General features: G+C 36.8%; 1 long non-coding RNA gene across 2 annotated transcripts in view; it reads right to left on the reverse strand.

Annotated features, from left to right (window-relative positions):
- LOC105065842 (uncharacterized) overlaps positions 1 to 18,300 on the reverse strand; it is a 135,910-nt gene that overhangs the window by 51,809 nt on the left and 65,801 nt on the right. For both annotated transcript variants that reach the window (XR_012499460.1, XR_012499461.1), the window contains exon 3: positions 10,511 to 10,599. This is a non-coding gene — a long non-coding RNA (uncharacterized LOC105065842). The remainder of the gene's footprint in view (positions 1 to 10,510; positions 10,600 to 18,300) is intronic.

An 18,300-nucleotide genomic window follows, 5' to 3' on the forward strand; every position in this document is an offset into this window, starting at 1 on the left:
TGGAAAACAATATGGAGGTTTCTCAAAACTAAAAACAGAATTACCACATGATCCAGCAATTCCACTCCTGGGTATATATCCCCCCAAAATGAAAACATGAATTCAAAAAGATACACACACCCCAATGTTCATAGCAGCATTACTTACAATTGCCAAGATATGGACGCAACCTAAATGTCCATCAACAGATGAATGGATAAGGACAATGTGGTATATACTGTATAATGGAATACTACTCAGCCATGAAAAAGAAGGAAATTTTGCCATCTGCAACAACATGGATGGATTTGAAGGGTATTACGCTAAATAAGTCAGAATGAGAAAGACAAATAACTGTATATCACTTAAATGTAGAATCTAAAGAATACAACAAACTGATAAATATAGCAAAAAAATTAACAGACTTACAGATATAGAGAACAAATTAGAGGTTACCAGTGGGGAGAGGAAAGAGGGGAGGGGCAATATAAAGGTATGGGAAAAAGAGGTACAAACCATTATGTATAAAATAAACTACAAAGATATTGTACAACACAGGAAATATAGCCGATATTTTATAAGTATAAATAACCTTTAAAAATTGTGAATCACTATACTGTACACCTATAACTTACAGAATATTGCACATCAACTATACTTTCAAAATTTTACATATATATAAAATAAAAAATAAAATGTAAAGAATAAATAGCCCAACAAAAAATAAATAAATAAAAATAGAAAGAAGGGGGAAGATCAATATGTGATAAAATTTATGTCTACAGATTGGCATTTACTATATGACAATTGCTTAAAGCCTATACTGGTTAACTCTCTATTAGCAGTTGACAAGAAATAAACATCCTTACCCGGCATCTTAAAAAACAGAGAGAGAGGCAAACACCAGGATACATTGTGATCAAACTGCCCAAAGACAAAGAGGGAATTTTGAAAGCAGTGAGTAAGCAAGTCCTCATGCAAAGGATCCTCAATAAGGTTACTAGCAAATTTCTCAACATAAATTTTGGTTTTTTGTTTTGTTTTGCTTTATTTTGGTATTTTTTTATTTATTCTTTTTTTTTATTGAGGTATAGTCAGTTTATAATGTTGTATCAATTTCTGGTGTACAGCATAATAGTTCAGTCATACATATACATACATATATTCACTTTCATGTTCTTTTTCATTATAGGTTAATACAAGATATTGACTATAGCTCCTTGTACTACACAGTAGAAACTTATTGTTTATTCAACATAAATTTTGGAGGCCAGAAGGCAGTGGGCTGATATATTCAAAGTGCTAAAAGAAAAAACTATCAACCAAGAATCTTATATTTGGCAAAATAGTCCTTCAAAAGTGAGGGGAAAATTCAGACATTCCCAAGCACCAGGGGAATCTGTGACCAGTAGACTTAAACTGCAAGAAATACTTAAAAGAAGTCCTGCAGGTTGAAACAAAAAGACACTAGACGTGTAAAATGATTATAAATCAATAAAAAATGTTAAAAAAAAAAAAAAGACACTAGACAATGACTTGAAGTTATACGAAGAAATAAAGATCTCAGTAAAGGTAAATACATGAGCAATTATAAAAGCTGGTATTATTGTGAAACTCCACTTTTTGTTTTCTACACAATGTAAGAGACTGATACATTAAAATATTATTAACTTATGTTTTGAGACACATAATGCATAAAGATGTAATTCTGTGATATCAACAACTGAATAAGGTAGGGAAGAAGCTGCTAAAGGAGCAGAGGTTTTGTATGTTATTGAAGGTAAGCTGGTATAAATTCAAATTAAAATGCTATAACTAAAGCTATAAGATGTTAAATGTAATCCCCAGCAAATATCTAAAGAATTTTTTTAAGAAATGATAAAAAAATTAAATGTTTCATTACAAAAAATCAAACTAAACACAAAAGAAGACAGTAATAGAATAAATGAGTCAGAAAGGCTGTAAGGTGTATCGATAACAAATAGGAAAATGACTGAAGTAAGTGCCTCCCCATCAGTAGTTACTTTAAATGTAAAAGAATTAAATTTTCCAATCAAAAGACAGATTGTTAAAAAAAAGATTGGCAAAATGGATGAAAACACATGATTCAACCATATGCTGTCTATAAGACTCACTTTAGGTCCAAAGACATAAATAGGTTGAAAGTAAAAGGATGGAAAAGAAAATCCACTCAATAGTATAATGGCTATACTAACATCAGACAAAACAGACTTTAAACCAAAAAGTGGTTATAAGAGATTAAGAAGGACACTGTATATTAATAGAAAGTTCAATACAACAAGAAGATGTAACAATTGTAAACATCCATGCACCTAATAACAGACCAACAAAATATATGAAGCAAAATTGGATGGAATTGAAGGGAGAAATAGATAGTTCTACATAATAGTTGGAGTTCAGTATCCCATTCTCAATAATGGATGGAACAACTGGATATACAGATGCAGAAGAATGAAGCTGGACCCTTACCTAGCACCGTGTACAAAAATTAACTCAAAATGGATCCATGAGCTAAATATAAGACCAAAAACTATAAAATACTTAGAAGAAAACATAGGACAAAATATTCTGACATTTGACTTGAATGACAATGGTTTCTTGGATATGACACTAAAGGCGCAGGCAACAAAGAAAAAATTACACAAATTCAACTTCATAAAAATTTACAATGTACATGAAAGGATACTATCAAGACAGTAAAAAGTCAACCCAAAGAATGGAAGAAAATATTTGTAAATCATATCTGATAAAGGATTAACATCCAGAATATATAGAAAATTGCTAAAAGTTACCACCAACAAAAACAAAAACAAAAAAATGGGCAAAGGACTTGAGTAGACATTTCTCTAAAGAAGATACACAAATAGCCAATAAGCACATGGAAAGATGCTCAAAATTACTAATTGTTAGGGAAATATAAATCAAAAACTACAGAGGGACACCACCTCACATCTATTAGAATGGCTATGATAAAAAAAATAATGATAACAAGTGTTGGCGAAGATATGGAGAAACTGGAACACTTGTGCACTGTTGGTGGGAATACAAAATGGTATAGCTGCTATAGGAAATGGTATGGAAATTATTCAAAAATTTAAAAATAGAATTACCACATGATCTAGCAATTCTATTTCTGAATATAAAACCAAAGTAAATGAAAGATGTTCTTGAAGAAGTATCTGTATACCCATGTTAATAGCAGCATTATCCATAATAGCTAATACATTAAAGCAACCCAAGTGTCCATCAACTGATGAATGGATAAGCAAAATATGCTATATACATACAATGGTATATCATTCAGTCTTAAAAAGGAAGGAAAGTCTGACATATGCTATAACGTGGATGAACCTTGAGGACATTTTCCTAAGTGAAATATGCCAGTCACAAAAAGACAAATACTATATGATTCTACTTACATGAGGTACCTAGACTAGTCAAATTCATAGTCGGAAAGTAATATGGTGGTCACCAGGGGCTGAGGGGAGGAGGGAATGGAGAGTTATTGTTTAAGGGGGTTTAGAGTTGCACTTCTGTGAGATGGAAAGAGTTCTGAAGATGGATGATGGTGATGGCTGCATAACAATATCACTGTATTTACTGCCTCTGTACTATACACTTAACAATAGTCAAGATAGTAAATTTTATGTTTTATCAATTTACCATGATAAAAAAATTGGGGAAAAAAGTAGAAATCAATGCTTCCTGTCCATGACACATATATAGAAATAATATCCAGGTGGTCTAAAATTGCACTGTTACTTTGGATTTATGTAATTGATGAAGGATTAATACCTTGAATAGGGGGGTACTTAAGAAATAAATATTTGTTAATGAATGTTTCATTTCTCATGGGGATATTCTCCAGGAATGAAGAGCAGAGCAATATCATGATAATCTTTATGTCACATTTCTTGAATTAAGCAAAGATACACTTGGGAAAATACAAAATACCTACATAGATTTTTGGAAATGATATACAAGTTGTACCTTTTTTCAATTTAACTTTTGCTTTTTCTTTTTTTTATTTTGGCTTACAACTGCATGATAGAAATTTTGAATTTAGAAATACTGGTTCTCATATTTTATATAGCACCATTTTCCTTTTTTCTTAAAATGAAGATTCACCTGTCCTTAAAAAAACTATTCAAAAGGTAATATACTCATTACTGATTCTACAATTTGCTGGCAAATAAAATGTAGTAACTGTTCAGTTGGTCTTTGCATTAGATACATTGTTATAAAAAAAATGCCAGGATTTTTTTAAAAGTAGCCTATCTAATTTCTTTCTAAATTTTTAATGCCTTTTTTTAGTTTAACTCTGCTTTTAAAAAATATACACACGTTTGGAATAAAAGCCAGTTTTAAAATTTATTCTATATTATATGCTATTAAGCAGTACTGATAGAAAAATTTCTGACACAGTTCCTTCTCAAAGCATTTGAAAATTCATACAAATTTATGCATGGAAAACACATGAAAGGGCACCTATCAAAATCTAGGAGCAATTTTCTGTTGGTGACAGTGAAATTACAGGAAATTTTTATCTTCTTTTTCCCTATCCATATTTTTAAATTTTTTATCAAGTAAACATATTACAATGTAGAGATAACTCTTGAGAAAAAGAAAACTATTACAGGAGAAATGATCTTTGGGACATTAAACTTGACATTTGGAAGTCTGAATTTTCACTTAGCATATTTTCTCACCATTAATGGATTTGGATGTAATTGGAGTACAGCTCACCTTGCCATCTGTTAAATGGGAGTGAAGGAAATACCTTCTTCACACAGTTACTCTCAGAGCAGTAGAGAGCTTATTTAAGGCACCTCCCATAGTGCCTGGCACACTGTATGTGCTCAATAAACTGTAGCTGTTGTTATTATTAGTATATCTTAAAATTGTAAAAATAAACTCCCTAGGTACCCTTTAAGCCTTATTTAACCACATTTTCAAATCAACAGGAGGTAAACAGTTTGATCCTTTAGAAAAGCAATCAGAAAATTAAGCTGCTTTTTTCCCCCCAGATTTTCAATTAATGAAATACTACAAACACACAGAAGATATCAAGAGAAACCCACACCCTTTCTTACTCTTCTTAGAAGCAAAATATTACAGATACAACTAAAGCCCTAAACTCTCCCTTCCCCTTTCCTATCCCTCCAGAGATAATCACAACCCTAAAGCTGACTTCCATGCACATTTACTTCCATGCACATTTTTGTACTGTTTCTACTTATATCCATTACTCTCCATATTTACATCCATACTTTATAATACATATAATTGTTCACATGTGGGGAAACATGAAGCCTAATCGGAAATTCCTTCCACTTGGGATGCTCTTCTTCTCCATTTCCCCATCTTAAAGAATAATTTGTTTTTAATAAAACTTTGCTTGATCAATATGAAATGACTCCAGTTGTAAACCTTGCATTCTATATTGATGCATGTTTAGCTTTAAACCAAATAAAGTTACAGAAAGACAAGCCAAACCTCCCTGAGGGCTCCATGTAGAATGGTTTGTAATCCACATTCTAATTATGACTTTTAAAACATACAACTTAGAAAAGTAATTACATCTTAATAAGTTTGTTCATTTATTAAATTGGGTTTTACTCTAAAATATTTATGTTACTATGTAAACAGAACAGATCTAATTAATCAAGTCAACAAGAGAATGCAGTTATACACAGAAATAAAATCTTTTTCTAAACCATATTCAAATTTAAAGCACCAAATCATTTTTGGAAAAGAATTACTACTTCTCCAAATTATTAACACAAATCCCATTTCTTCAAATTTTGTTTTTCAACCTGAAAATATAATTTATGGAGAGCTGTTACTGCAAACTATGACACATGATTAGTACATATACAGATAGAGGATTACTAACACATTTATGGCAACCTGAGTGATGAACCCATGCTATCTCCTACTGGTCACCACTTCTCTTCTCACTTCACTTCTAACGTTAGGAAATTTAAGAATGTTACCTCTCAGGCCTCTGCTCACAACCTAAGAAATAAAGTGAATGATGATAGTCTGTGCATGTGAGTAGGAAAAACTCACTCCTCCTCCTTTGTGTTTCTCATTTACTACTCAGAGAGAACATTTCACTTCTGACACTTCTGATCACCAAATGCATGGGTGTTTTTCCCCTACAAAGCTATTCTCTGTGACATCATCATAATTCAGTTCTGAGACAACCAACTTGTATTAGCGTCAGATCTCACAACATAAGGGCTCAGCCCCACAAGACTGCCTTCCTCCAACACTTCAGATGCCAATCACAAGTCCTAGGTTGTCACCTGTGCTTCTGACAACTGGCTATAAATCAGGGTTCCCATGACCTCCTTCTTGGGTATGATAATTTACTGGAATGACTCACAGAACTCAGTGAAACACTTACTTATGTCCATTGGCTTATTATATAATAAGGGATATGATAAAGAATACAGATGAACAGCCAGATGAAGAGATACATAGGGAGAGTTCTGGGAGGGTCCTGAGTACAGGAGCTTCTGTCTCTGTGGAGTTGGGGTGCGTCACTCTCCCAGTACTTGGATATGTTCAACCTGGAAGCTCTCTGAACCCCATATTATTGGTGTTTTTTTGAAGGCTTCATCACACAAGCATAATCAATTAATAACTTTCCATTTCCAGTCCCTGACCCCTCTCTGAGAATAGGAGTTGGGCAGAAAATTTCAAGTTTCCAGCCATAGTTTTGTCTTTCTGGTGACCAGTCCCCAACCAGGAGCCCACCCAGAGGTACTGCCTAAAGACACTCCTACCAACCTGGAAAGTCCAAGGACTTAGGAGCCCTGTGTCAGGAACCAGGGTCAAAGACCAAATACCAGAACAAAAGATGCTCCTAATGCTCTTGTCACTTAGGAAATTACGAGTTTTAGAAGCTCTGTGCCAGGAACTGGAGTCAAAGACTAAACATTAGAAAAAAAGATTCTCCCAGCACCCCTATTTATAAAAATTTTAGGAGCCATGTGTCAGGAACAGAGAGCAGAAATCAATATGTATGTATACTTCTTATTATTTCACAGTATGATACACAACTCCGTCTCTTTCCTTACTATGAACTTTTCTTGGCTTTCTAATACAGAAGTCTGATAATGAGTTTGTCTTTTCAGGAAAACGCAGAATTAATTTCTCTGCTGCAACTCCTGGTATCTATCTATCTATGCATCCATCCATGTATACAGTTGACCCCTTCATTATGATTTATTTAGAAATTACAGAGAAAAAGTACCCAAACAATGAATTTGTTAAGCTCAAATTCTCAAAGCCATCATATTTGTCAGGCAGGATCTACCCAAATATAAGGAAAAGTCTTGACTCAGAGCTTAAACTACACCGAGGATGCTTGAGAAGCAATAATATTGTGTTCAAAAAGAAGTTGAAACGCTAATATTTGAATTAAAAAAAAAAGTAAACTCTGAGCTCCAGAGGGCAGAGTCCATGTCTTACTCATTTTTGCCTTATACTACCTCTAACACATAGCAGATGTTCTATGAACTTTTAAATAAAAGTAGGAATGATTAAATAAACAGAATTACTTTTAGTGGGGTTATGTTCTTGGCCCTGATTCAGGTATGTCTAATTTTCCTAGCCTGGTGAAACCTTTTTGAATGCTGCTGATGTTACCTGAAAAACTGGGTTTGCCTCTTGGCGGGTGTCAAGCCAAAAGATCCAGAGAGGGAAGAATTTATTATTTGCAGCAAGCAAGGAGAACACCGGGAATCTTTCTTAAAGCAATGTCTCCCCAAACAGCAAAATTGGGGAAGTTTTAAGCTAAGGGTACATGCATATTCATGAAGGGGCTTGGGTGAGGTCACAGAATTGGGGCAAAGGTTGACAGGGCCCAAACTTTGGTTAATTTAAATCAGGAGGGTGAGAAAAGGTCAACATCATCATCCCTTAGGTTCTAGTTGATCTGGTGATCGAGTGCTTCAGGCTAATCTTTATCACTGAAACAGAACTGGGAGTCTGATAACAACTGATAAATTATCTTTGCTATTGTTACTTCTCTTGCCTGTTAACAGGCATTCTTTTGTTCCTTTTAGATCATTAATTACTGAGACCTGTTCAAGGACAGGCATTGTGGCCAGGCTTAGATTACTAAACAGCCCAGGCCAAAAATGGCTTCTCTTATGTCAAGAAAGCCATGCCTGGTTCTCTTTCTCCGGGTACTCCCTATCCTATTTGCTTACAGTTCCATCTCCGATCTCCCATGACATTGCAGGTAAACTGTCGGCTAGGAATGCAGTCAACTTAAGTCTGGACTGAGTCTAGATGATTCACTTCAAACTCACATGGCTATTGGTAAGAAACTTTCTGCCCTTCACCATGTGGGCTTCTCCATTCAGCTGTTTAATACATTACAGCTGGCTTCCCCCAGAGCAAGTGGTACAAGAAAAAACTAATAATGCTGTATTGCTTTTTTAGGACCTTGTCTCTAAGTCATACTGCCCTATCTATTCATTGTAAGTCATTAAGTCCAGCCCACAATCAAGGAGGGGATGACACAGAGGCATGAATCCCAGGAGCTATGGATCAGGGGGGCCATCTTGGAGTCTGGCTACCACAATTCCCTGTAAGATGTCATCTGATTTTATCAAAAGCACCTCCAGGGATGGGTAGCTAGATTGAGAGGCAGCTCCATCTGAAGGAGGATTAATAAAATGGCCACATTTAGGCTAACAGATTGCTTATTCTTACGCTTGCCCTTAAAACAGTAACTGACCTGACTGACCAGTTGCTACTCACAGCTCCAGTTGCTACTCACAATAAAGCTATTAATTTTACTGTTTCTGCTTTATTCCAGTCGGGAAAAAAAGACAGAAAAAGTGACAAACAATATTCTCTATAGAATTGGTTGCCTGGAGGCATCATGACGCCACTCTAAGTCTTATGACGAGAAAATGATTCTGTTGATTGTTATCTATGTTTTATCGTTTGAGCAATGGCTATATAATCACCCTACCCCATCCCAAAGGTGGGTTCATAGTTTTGAAGGCACCAGCCTGCTGTGAGTCTCCTTTGCCTAGCAAAGTAATAAAGCTTTCTTTCTTTTTTTAAGTTCCAAGACCCCGTCTCTGAGTTTCAATTTGGCTTGTCAGGGACGGAGGCCAATCTTTTGGCAACAAATCCATTTTTGAAGAGCAGTATGGTTTAACTTGTACTGAGTTAATATCTCCAATAACTTCCACACATCGGTTCTAACTCAATCCCAAAATGTTCTTCCACAAGACAGTCAACTATTTGAAGACATGCTACTCCTTCAGTCACTGGAGTGACAAGAAACTCAAATTTCTTTGACTACTTTTTTCTGTGATAATCTGTTTTTCATTTTGGTCCCTTGCTTGTAGGCATGGCTTCACTTTTCAAGTGTATGGGCAGAAGCAGCCTCGTACTTTGCTGGAGGGCAGAAGGAAATGGAGAAGACAGGATCCTAACTTGAGCTTGAAACTCTATTTACATAGATTGCTTTTTGCCTAATTGTATCTCATGATTGATTCTTACCAAGTTTTCAGTTAACTAAAACTCCTAGATCTGTTGCTGTTGAGCCACATATCTCTCCTCTTGAAACTGTGCAGCTGATTTTCAGACCCAAATTCAGAATCTCCTATGTATCCCTGTTAGATTGTTCTGTGTTTTCCTTTACTTGTTTAACAGCTGCAAATGACTTACATGTATACCTCTCAAATTTTCTGATGATACAAAACTTTGACAGCAAGTTAATACTGGCAGGTTGATTTCCTCAACTCTGAAATGTCAGTGACTGTAAGAAGCACCATTGATTTCATAATGGTTTTTCAGGAAAAATGACACTACCTTTTTCAAACAAATTAACCATAAGAGAGGCATCATGATTTCAGAAGTATTATAATATGACAAGAATACATACTAAAATTTGTATAATATAATGGAAATGGAAATGTTGGGTGGTGTCATTGTAAGAAGATAAGGTAGGGGGTTCCTTATAACGAATATGTGTATACCTTTAGCCTAAAACTTCCCCAATTTTGCTGTTCAGGGAGACACTGCTTTGGGAAAGATTCCCGGTGGTCTCCTTACTTGTTGCAAGTAATAAATCCTTCCTTCTCCAGATCTTTGGCTTGGTTGTGTCTTTTGGCTCAACACCCACCAAGAGGTGAACCTGGTTTTCAGGTAACACAACCACACAGATAAGCCACTCCAGGATTCCTGATACTCTGAAACTGTCTGAGATAATAACTGTGTTTTAAGCCTATTAATATTGGGGAGCAATAGACAACACATACAGGGATGCTGCAGCTAGTTCAAGTATCTCGTTGGACTATTTTGTCTTTTATGGTCCCTTTGGTTTTGAGAGTCTATGATGAGGTATGAGATAATGTATTTGCCTACAAGATTATTCCCCTACTGGGAGTTAATGCTAAGCAGATGAAAACAAATTGTCATCGATATGCATTATTTTGGATGGCAGAAATAGCTTTGTTACGTAGAACCTTACCTTAGTTGTGGTAATGAAATCATATTTCTATAGAGTTGGTGTTAGGTGGAAGGCATGACAAGACTCTAGTCCCAGAAGCCTCTGAGATCCTGGAAGTGAGAAGAAGCACTGATTAGAAAACTTTGACAAATTAAAAGCCGTTCAAAGAATCCCAGGCATCCATCCCGGGCATCAACTTTGCTTGCTTCTTTTATGCTCTTTCTTGTTCTGGATCCATTTTTGATTACCTGGTGAGGGTTTGTTTGTTTGTTTTGTTTTGTTTTCTTGCAGGCATTACCTCATTTAATTCTTTCAACAACATCTTGAGGGTGGTTTTATTATTATCACCCTTATAGATGAGGAACTGATCCTGATATGGTCTTTGTCTATCCATCCCAACTGTCAACCCACTTCTGGCTACCGGGTCTCTGCTCTCAGAATCCTTCCCACAGACAGGCCCATTGTCCAGCTCAACTCTTTAGCATTTCTTTACTCTTGGTTCCACACTTGTACCTCTATTTATCTGGGACTGACTGGCTTATCTAGGTTTTCTTAGATGTAGGCTTTGCTCCACCTGTACTAATCACTTCTGATTTGCCAGAACTTGGAGGTCATTATCCACTCCTGATCATGTTCTAGACCTAGGAAGCTTTTCATTTAGCCAATATTCCAGCCCCTCCATGCCACCCTGGTTCAATTAGTCCTAGCACATGGACTCTGACAGGCACAAAGGTGTTAACTACAAAAAAAAAAAAAAAAATGGGAGTCTTTTTTGACAGACTTCAGAGCTGTATCATATTCTAAACATTCTCAGGTGGGGCACCCATCAAGGCTTATTCTGTCCTGGAAACCTATATTTTTGTGATTTCTACTCTACACCTTGTTATATACATTGGATCTTTCTTTTACTTAACATCTTAAATGATTACCCAAGTTCGCCTCTGACAGGGAAACATTGAAACAATCTTTGATGATTCATTTAAACCACTTATTTATAAAATTTTGAAGATGATCTTTCAGATACAGCACTAGGGATTGCCCCTAAGGCTCTCAAAACAAGCTTAATAAAATAGTGATTTTTCTTAGTGTACAGAACTGGGGCAGAATAGAACCTGAAAAAATAGTTACTGTTACAAATGTGTTAATTAAGATCTACTTGAAAGTAACTAATTCCTGAATCTGTCCACCTTGGCAGCACCTATAGGATTCATGATTTCATGCCTGACGTCTTTCTTTTGCACTCCAGTATGGAGGTAAATCAGGAAAATGCATACCTGCTTTCTTAGACTCTCAAACACATTTTTGTACAAACCAATGCCAACAGCTGTGTTAAAAGTATATGAGAAACAGTTATTTCGGATGAGTTTAGCACCTACAAAATACTCAAGTAAATTGTGACTATTAATTTCAGTCAAATAGACGATCAAAGACATCCTCTCCTTTTGATCCTCCTGGCTGTTCAGATTCTATTGCCTTCCTCATCAGTAGAATTCACTGAGTGTACAGATAAAATCTGCAGAAACCTCGACAGCAACTGACAGGCAACGCCACAGCCTTTTAACTAGTGCTTTACCTCATTTTAGCACCTTGTATTTCCCTACCACTTTACACCATGCCATTCCTATACTGAAATCATTATGTAAAATGAAATGTGAAAGGAAGCGGTTGTCAACCTTAGAAAGATCTGAGCATTCACACACCTGGGCCTTTACAGTGGGCAGTTCAAAAGCAAAGTCATCTATCTAGCCACAGAGGGAGGGGAGTTAAACTGAAATTATGACTATTCAGTGTCTTTATTACTTTGAAGAGCAAAGTGTCTTTGATCCTTGTTCTGATCCGCGCTTCCTGGTAACACTGTGCAGAGCAGATTGCTGCATCTCATCAGCCACTTTGGCATTTAACTCTTGCTCATACCGCCTTCCCAAACAATCAGGAGGAGCATAAAGAAAGCAAATATTGTACTTAGTAAACACAAGTGACAGTGTGGGAAATAAATACTTACTTTCAAAAGTAGAGCTTTTAATTCATTTGGTCAATATAAAAGAAATACATCCTTATTAGAGAAGATGTTGAAAATGTTAAAAAGGAGAAAGAAAGAAAAAAAAATCCTTACCCCACACCTTAAAAAAAAAAAAAAGAGAGAGAGAGAGACAATTACAACACCAGAATACATTACAATCAAACTGCCCACCATCAAAAGATAACCATTAATAAAACTTCAAGGCATTTCCTTTTGGGTTTTTATTCATGCAGTTAAAAAAAAATTGCCGTGATCATCATATATACGTACATATATATATCCTATATAAATGCTTTTGTGTCCCATTTTCACTTCCAATTATAACACAAGCAAAAATGTATATTTTAAAAGTTGTGAGTAAAAGAGTTTAGTAAAAATATGTTTCATTTGAATTGGAAGTTGAGATTATAATATCACTTGAACATCATAATACATACTTCTTCATCATTCTACCACATCTTTTTGCGCTATTTAAGTTGAATATTATATCTTTCTAGATTGTGAAGACTGTTACCATTCTGGACAGTGAGTATGATTGTTAGCAGTTATTGTATTTTATGACAAATTTTAAATGTTTTAAATCTGTTAGTTTGTAGTAGTCTGACATTTATATCATGGAATATTTTATTCACCTCATTAACATATTACTAAAGATCTAGCATTACCTTTGAAATGAAATCATTCTATTTTTATAGTAATAATAATAATATCCTTCTGTGACTCAATCATTTTAAAACTCCAAATTACAAATATTTATTAAACTCTCAATGTTCCATCAGTTCTCCTCCCACACACCCATACTGCAGTCCTGACATAAGACACATAAGGAGTAGTAATCAAGAATTTAATTTCTTTTTTTGAAAATTGTCAAAAGCTTGCTACACCAGCATCCAGCAACAGGAGGAGAAATGTCTCCAGTCTACTACGCTCCTCTCCAAGCCAGGTTTTAATTTGTTGAGAAGGGGGAAAAAAGCCTATAAAAATCTTGGCAAAATACAGAGCTGCTAATTTAATCAATTTTAGTAGTTAAAGCAGTGATTTCAAGTGCTAACACAATCTGTTGAAAGAATTAAATTCCAAGGTAGGGGAGATTCATTTATTTCTATTTTTTCTTGCCAGTGTTCCAATCTGAGGGTATGTGGACAGCCATCATGTACCCAATGAGGGACTCCCTCTCCCAAGATTTAGGAGGATTAGGCATTAATTCAAACCCTGAGTAGCAGAGAAATATACTCTCCTTTTCCCTGGAAAAGGTTTCTGAGATGCAGATGAAAAAAACCTCAACTGATATAGTAACAGATACCTGCCTGAGACTGCAATAAAAACGAAAATCATGCTGAACCAAAAGAAATAGCTATGTGGCTTTTACACACTGCCAGAGAGAGGGGGGCAGGGAGTGGGGGACGCTCTGCTTCTCACCTGGCACTGAAACCTCCTAGCTCTCATTGCCTCTTGTCATTAAATTTCTATTATAGCAGTATAGTGGCACCATATTTTGATATATTAACAGATACGTTTCTAATTCCTGGTAGTTCGTTTATACCTCCATTTAAAGCTATACTATGAAGCACTGATTACCTTGGGGAAGGGCTGCTACAGCAGAAGAGGATTTTTGAGTATGACAAGCCCAAACCCTGAAGCTCTCTGAGCATGGACAGTTTGGAAGATCTGTGTCACCTCTAAGACCAAATAAAGTCTACTTGGATTGGAAGGTGAAAAGAGAAAAATCAGAAGGAAAGAAGAAAGTTTAGACCCTGGTGGGTTCCTAAGAAGGAGTTCAGAGTCCTTCTCCAATTCATCTCATCTGGTAGAGGAAACCTGGGGTGCATCCACAGATGGAGCCCAGGGAGGTTTCAAGACCAGAGTCCTCCTCACTCAGCTTGATGAGGGCACAGAAGAAATATCCGTGCCTTGGCAGGCAGGACAGAGGCAGTCTCAACGCATCTCCTGGGCCTCAGTGTGGTGTGGGGAGAAGCTTCTCCCCACACCTAAGAATAACACAGTCTTGGGACAGGAGCTTAGATACTCCATTAAGTATTCTGCAGTGTAGGAATGGTGAGGGAACGTGGAAGTGAAACATGAAAAAGCGTATCCAGAGAGGTTCTACAATCAAGAGGAGAGACAATGGAACAGCCACTTGGGCTAGAGACAGAGGAATCAGACAGGATGTTTCAGCAGATGTCATTTTAGCAGATGTCAGCATAGACTGATGAACAGGGACAAGACACTAGCCATTCCCACCTTGATGCTCTGGCACTATGGAAGTCCCTGTATCTCAGAAGAAAAGAGCACTGGAAATCCTAAACTCACTGGAATTTAGTATCTGTCACTTGGTAGAATGATACTAAGAAGAGAGAGAAATTAAGTTGCAGAAAAATGAAGAAAGATACATTTCTTGAAAAACTGATTCATATTATAAGATTTATGCCAGTTACATGCATCCTATAGAATTTCCAATAAAGGTACAGCATGAATCACACACTTTTTAAAAGACTGTCATATGTATTAGACTTTGAATAAGAGTTGGACATCATGTAGGAGTAGGAAGAAAAGAGTATCGCTGTTGTGTTCTGATCAGTATCACATTCAGACTGGAATCACAGCTTTACCGTATTTCTCTGGAGTTGGGGTAATTATTTTCCTTATTTATTCAAGAATGGATTGTTTGAATCATCAAGATTCTAGAAATAACTGGAGGATTATGCCATACTGCCTGCTTATGCTAACTGCTCAGTTGGTGGACTGACAGCGGTTTAATCATTTCTTCTCAATTCTTGTAGTGAAGTAATCTGAATGTCACTACCAGAGTCTATTTCCCATCAACTTCCATATCTCTGCTATGCCAGGAGGACCTGGGATAAAGTCAGTGGGTGGGGACAAGGGTTGTCAGAAATCACAGATTAGGCAAACCGTAGGGGACCTCAAGAGAGCATTTATTTCAGTTCTTCCTTCCAAGCAGGTTCGCAGCTAAATCATTCAAGAAGAATGATCTATTTTTAAAAATCCACAAGGAAAGCAATCTCTAATAATCTGTTTTGATATATAATCTATATTTTCAGAAGTTTCTTCCTTTTAGCAAATCTAGACCTAAATCCATTTCCTTTTGTTCTCCTCGTAGAAAATTGTGATAAAAATACATTATACAATTCTGTTTTGAAATGCTGTTTTGGGCTTAAACATTGGATTTTGACTTTAAAGATAGCATGTTTTCTGCTAGACATGTTGACCCGTTTAGTAAAAAATTCTGGCTTAAAGGAAGATTTTGTAAATTTCTCTGTCAGAGGCAGGTTACTGATTGCTAAAGTGGTCATTCTATGCTGAGTGAGAAACTAATAGACAGGGTAGCTGGGCTCTTGGCTGACGTGCTCTCTTCTCAGAGGCTGCTTGGGTGGAGATACCCTTACAGGACCAGAAAGAGCCCTTCAGTTATGTCAGCTGGGAAGAAGAAGGGAAGAAACAAAAAGCAGAACCTGAGGCAGGACATCCCATTACTTAGCTCAACTCCCAAACAAGGTCCCTAAATGGGTAGTGACTGATAAGGGAAGCCAGAGCAGAGGTTTGGATAGCAAAATATCCTCAAATCCGGAAGTTTCTATGTGAACCTTAGAAAGGATATTACTCTGAGACACAGCTTTAAGGACTTAAGTTCAAAAATAGAATTCCACTCAAATATGTATGTATATGTATGACTGAACTACTATGCTGTACACCAGAAATTGACACAACATTGTAAATTGACTATGCTTCAATTAAAAAAAAAAAGAATTCCATTCAAGCCTCGTAAGAAAATCAGGAAAAGATTGTTAAAGTGATAAATAAAGGTTAACATTTAGTGAGAAATGTAGTAAAATATATTCAGGTACATATTGATAAGCCTTTAGCCAGGCTCACCAAGAGGAAAAGAGAGGACCCCCCTCAAAAAAAAAAAACAAATAAGAAAAGAAAGAGGAGAAATAACAGCTCATACCACAGAGATAAACACAATCACAAGAGAATACTATGAACAGTTATATGCCAATAAAATGAACATGTCAAAAAATGAACACAATGTTCATAGTATTGTGGCAAGTCTTTTGTTAATTTCCAAAGTTCTGAACAAGTTGATTCTGATAATTATTCTTGCTGCTTTTATGGAAAGGCAGATTTTCAAAGGTCTTTACTCTGACATTCTGGAAGTTAGCCTGAACACAGGTTTGAGCTGATTGAGAGGTACCAGTTCAACAGTAGATAACATGGGGGTATCGGTCATCTGCTTATGTCTCACTTACCTGAGCCCTCCGGCCCTGCAGATGCCCAATACTGGAAGCATCACTTCCATCTTACAATGGGTTGCTACTAGGTCTGCTGATCTTATGCCTTAATGGGCAGCTATGGCCACACGGTTACTTGATCAGATGTGCCGTCCGTACCAGGAGCCAGCAGCATGCCAAGAGCCAGTTTTTGAACAGTGCACGATTCTCTGCTGCAGCTGGCATTGCCTTGCTCCAGAGCCCTGTGTGTCAACTGTGATTTTCACATTTGGACTGGCATAAACTTCGCATGATGCGTCTTCTCATCGCAGATTCCTCTAATACCATAGCACGTGATGGGTCACGTGGACCAGGAAGCAGAGCTGCTGGCACTGCAGCCTGGAACTGCCATGGAGCCCTTTCCTGCTCTGGGTCTCGCTCAAAGCTGGTAGACTTCTTTTTGATTTGGTAAAGTTTAACTTTTTTAAATTTTTTTTGAGGGGGGGAGATAATTAGGTTTATTTATTTTCAATGGAGGTCCTGGGGATTGAACCCAGGACCTCATGCATGCTAGGCACACGCTCTACCACTGAGCTGTACCCTCCCCTCTGATTTGGTAAAGTTTAAAACAATATTCCCAAGTGTGTAATATGCTGCCTCTAAAATCCAAAGAGGTCTGCCAGGTATTGTTTCCTTCTTAGTGGTGAGAAGTACAAAATGGAATAATTTGAACTTTACTTTGGAGGAGATGCTCCAGTATGCCTGACCACTGGTCCCCCCAAAAATTTCACTAGTGGGACAGGCCTCTGAATCTTTGTAGAACCTTCTGAAACACATGTGTCTTACATAGGTCTCCAACAAGTGTTTGCATTTCTTGCTCATCTGATCCAAATAACACAATGTCATCAACATAATGGACCAAAGTTATGTTCTGCAGAACGTCCAGGTAGTCAAGGTTCTTTCAGACTGTATTATGACAGAGGTCAAGAGAACTAACATAGCCCTGGGTCAAGACTGTAAATATTTACTGTTGTCCATCCCAGGTGAATGCGATCTTCCAGACAGGGATGGATAAGAAAGCATTTGTCAGGTTAATGGCTAATACCACATACCTGAAACCACGTTAGTCTGCTCTCACAAAAATACCACTTGCAACACAGCAACTACAGTTGTGGTTACTAGTTAGTTAGATGAGTTTTCCATCCTTCAAATTCGTCCTAGCATTTCTGTTTGGATTAGATTGGTCAATTAAATGAGGTAACATTACTCTTGCATTGTTAAGTCTTTAGAGGTAGCTTTCATCTCTGCTGTGTTCTCTAGAACACAATATTGTTTCTGATTTACTCTCTCTCAGATGGGCAAGAGGGAGCAGTTTCAGAGTCTTCTTCTTGACCTCACCCACTATAATAGCACTTATCCTACTGGCAAAAGAACAAATTGTTGGGAAAGGGAATCTGCCATGGGTTCTGAATATCCCTGCACTTTCTTGTTGGGTATGCCAAGACCTATGTCAAGGTCATAACTACTGTTTATCCAGGAAATTTCTCAGGGTTGTGTCTGCA

The sequence above is a fragment of the Camelus bactrianus genome, chromosome 16, assembly GCF_048773025.1.
Source record: "Camelus bactrianus isolate YW-2024 breed Bactrian camel chromosome 16, ASM4877302v1, whole genome shotgun sequence".
NCBI lineage: Eukaryota > Metazoa > Chordata > Mammalia > Artiodactyla > Camelidae > Camelus > Camelus bactrianus.